The sequence below is a fragment of the Limulus polyphemus genome, unplaced genomic scaffold, assembly GCF_000517525.1.
Source record: "Limulus polyphemus unplaced genomic scaffold, Limulus_polyphemus-2.1.2 Scaffold957, whole genome shotgun sequence".
Classification (NCBI taxonomy): Eukaryota; Metazoa; Arthropoda; class Merostomata; order Xiphosura; family Limulidae; genus Limulus; species Limulus polyphemus.
In genome coordinates, this window is record NW_013666567.1 from 59,566 (window position 1) to 63,972 (window position 4,407).

Below are 4,407 nucleotides of genomic sequence, written 5' to 3' on the forward strand. Positions count from 1 at the left end.
ACATCACGATCAAACACTGGACCATTCGATCTGAAGCCCAACACGCTAATCTCTCGGTTATGCCCTGCTTTAATTCTAAACATTTTCAGAAAACATCATAAACACAATCATTAAGAGAATCAGACTATTACTTTGATTCAAAATTTGAAATATTTTTAAAGCATACCTGCCAATAATTTTTAAAGGAATGCTATGTTTTACAAGTAGAGTGAATACTCTTAAAAAAAACAGACTTCTTCAGGACATTTTTCACAATGTATTGTAAAAACATAACTTGGAAACGATACTAAACCTAGAGAGTATGAATGATAGTTCTAACATTATAAGTTGTAAATAATTTCAATATCATGCATTTAAAATAACTATTTTACATTTCTGAAAGTTATCAATTCATTTCCGACTACTATGTGGACTAAAACCTTATTGCTTAGAAAAAATAAATATATTCATACATAATGAAAAGAAGAAGCAAATAAATTAAACAAATATAAATTAAAAATGTTAATTTACCTATAAATCAAAATATCACAAAGACACAATTAAGTATACAGAATACACGTGAGAAAACAAAATACAATTAATACCACACGTATCAGACTCTATATTGAATTAATAATAATGTTATTAAACATTTTCAGAGTGAATCAAACAAAACTATACTTTTGTACCCGATATTGTAGTGTTTTATAATTAAAAATGGCAAATATTTTGCATTAACCTGAATATTCATTCAGGCGTTTTCTCTGTATTTGATTCTATAGCCAAGTGAACTTTTCTAGGAAATTTTCCATTTTTGAATACTTCCAATCTTTGTCCAGCAATAAAAGAAATTTGTTACAAGTATTTTTTTTTCAATGGTATGAATGTGAAGAGGTGAGTTCAATGTGCACACTTTGCGAAGTTTGATTTTCAAAAATATAAAATCTGCTTTAAAATGGCTTTCAAAATAACTTATATGTTATCATTATTCGCCACTAAGGATAAAAGCTAAAAAAAACGTAAACTCGCCAAATGCAGTTGCAAACGTTGAACTGTGCGCTTGCATGCTAACATCTAGTGACCACGGATAGTGGATCTATATTTGTGTCTCGCAAACTTTACAATACATATTAATCCTAACGCTAGCGGCATGAAGCATTGAATTTAATCTGCGTCTACCCAGTAGAGGGCATTTCTTTAGTCGAAAATAGATATTCATACTTGAAAACATGCCACATCAGTAGTGAATGAGAAGGAACATCGATTAATAAAAAAAATACCTCCCCTTCATCCAGTTCATTTCTCATAGCTGAACCCAGAACGAGAGTGACATCTGGTGTTCTTTCTTACACATTGTTATTCATAAAGGCAACAAACTTTTCGATCTCTTGTAATCTAATTCATAATGTATGTGATGTTAACAATATCTTGATCTCCACATTACTTCCCTGTGTGAATTGATTCCCTTTAAAGATATAGTTGGAAAATAATGATTACAGCATATAATGGATTGATGTAACACAAAAAATCGGTGAAATCCATCCAAAAATGTTTGAGCGAAAAAAGCCAAAATTCTGCTTTATCTCAAACAGTAGGTGATATATCACAAACAAAACAAAAACAGAAAACGAACTTGACATTTACACACATTGTATCATTTTCTCCGTGAACTTAACTTCAGCTTAGTTCTAAATTCACCACAACCCAATTCAGTATAACTCAATAATGATTCTTAGGTGAATCAAGAGCCAAAATGAATTTAAATTCATCTTTACAGCACACGTATAAAGTCATGCAATGTGGGTAACACCAAGTTGCTTTGTTTTGCCATGCTAAAGCAGAATTTCAGCTTTTTTAGTCGCTCAAGTGTTTTTGGATGGATTATTTGTTATAATTGCATTTGATAATGGTGTCTTATTTAAAGCTAGGATATCTTACAAAGATGGCTTTCGAGAATTAATTTTGGATATTTATTGTAAAGACAGTTTTTAGAACATATTTACTAATTATATTTCAGATAATTAGTTTGTTATGAATAAGCAAGAATGTTTTTAAAATTTAGGTACACTAAAACTAACTTTTTTCTGCCAAGGATTTCGCTTGAACAACGCAATCAAAAACAGGTTAGCATATAAAATTACCTCGGAGACAAATGTAATTAAATGGAAATAACAAGCTTGGTAAAAAATCGGCATTTGTTCATATACAATTTTAATTTTCCTAGTAAAGATCTCTATAGATTAAAATATGTTTTTGAGTATTTCACGTTTTATAGTATTTATTATAGTGAAAACTTTGATTAACTGATTTTCTAAAACAATTTCTATCTAAAAACACTGAATTCTTCGATATCTTTCAACATCATACTTAGTTCTGTTTTTTTTTTTTGCTATGATAAGCTCATCGAATACTTAGTTTATTGGCAGTAGATATTGTTACGACAGCGGAAGTCACGTGACTCTAGTAACACGTCATGAACTTCTAGAAGGATCCTGTCCCTTCCTGAAGTATCGGGAGGTTACTAGATTTCGGTATTCTTGTACATATAAGACGGTCAAGACGTGACTGCAACAATGTAATGTAATTGAATTGCGGATAGAGAGAGACATATTGTTGAGTCAAGCACGTGAGGCGTTCGTTGTGAATTATAGCGTTTGTTATAGCGCGACTGTGGAAATTAAGTGTATTGCAAAGTTGTATTCAGAAAGAATAAACCAGTTTTATTTGAGAAAGGACTTGTATCGTTAAAGTTTCTTTGGAAAGAATTTTTACGGAAAATTAACTAACGACCAGAGATGTAACAAATTGGTGTCAGGGAGTGGGACGGAAAAGAAAAAAAAATGGAAACGAGAAGCGGCAAATCAAACTACAGCTTAGCAGATTTGATGGCAGCAATACAAGAGCAGCAAAAGAAACAAGAAGAACGAGAAAAGAAACAAGAAGAGAGACAACAGCAGCTGCAAGAAAACCTGCAACAGTGTCAGCTCGAACAGCAAAATAAACAAGAAGAGAAATTACAGCAGTTGTTGGAGGAAAAAGAAAAGAAACAAGAAGAACGAGAAAATAAACAAGAAGAGAGATTACAGCAGTTGTTGGAGGAAAAAGAAAAGAAACAAGAAGAGAGATAACAGCAGTTGCAAGAAAACCTGCAACAATGGCAGCTGGAACAGCAAAATAAACAAGAGAGATTACAGCAGTTGTTGGAGGAAAAAGAAAAGAAATAAGAAGAACGAGAAAAGAAACAAGAAGAGAGACAACAGCAGTTGTTCGAGAAAAAAGAAAAAACAAGAAGAGAGATTACAGCAATGGCAACTAGAACAAGAAAGAAAACAGGAAGAAAGTCTCCAACAGTTGCAGGAAAGTCAGCAGCAATTACAGGAAAGTCAACAACAGTGGCAAGAAGTACAAATGGAAAACATTAGTAAATTTAAAAGCGAATTAGATACATTAAAGGATGATTTATTGTATTTTACACAAGGAGGATACATTAACCATCGACTTAATCAGCCCCAGACAATGACAAGCCCCTTCCAGACCCCGCAGCTAAACCCAATGCAGACATCTTCAGTCCTGTTAGAAGTCACATTCCAGATATGAATGTCAGCAATAGGGGTGATCCAGTATGAAGGAAGCCACAGGAATTCGATGGGAAGGCACCGTGGGAAGCATATATAGTACAATTTGAGCTACTGGCAGAAATGAATGTATGGACAGAGGAGCAGAAAGCAGTATATCTGGCAACAAGCTTGAAGGGACAACCACTGGAAATACTTGGACAGTTGTCGGCAGATGACAGGCACAACTATAGAGCACTGGTAGCGGCTCTAGAACTCAGGTATGGAACCCAAAATCAGTCTGAAGTCTATAGGGTTAGATTTAGGACGAGAGTCCGTACTAAAGGGGAGAGCCTGCAAGAGCTGGCACAGGAATGGGAAAGCATGGCACACAAGACCTACCCAACTACACCACCTGATCTCCTCAAGTTGTTGCTGAGAGATCAGTTTGTAGACGCATTGGACAGTCCACAACAAAAGATACAAGTGAAGCAAGCACACTCCTCTACTATACAGGATGCAATGGCCAGAGCTCTTAAATTTAAATCCTACGTTAAGTCCAGCACAGAAGTACCAAGGTTGGTACAGTCATTCAAGGCCAGAAAAAGTCAGCTTTCAGAGAAGTTTGAAGGACTCTGCTGGCACTGTAACAAACCTGGGCACACGAAAGCTCAATGCTGGCAACTTCAACACAGGGAAGATGATACAGCAGGAAAGGCTGCTACCTAGAAAGGCTGTTGGAGCTGTGGAGAGCAAGGACATATGAGGAGCCAGTGTAAGAAGAATACCACCAATGAGTCAGCTTCGGGAAACCAGTAGTGGTTGGTGCTGAGGGACGCCCACCAACCCCCGTCGTGAAAGTCCTAACAGCTAA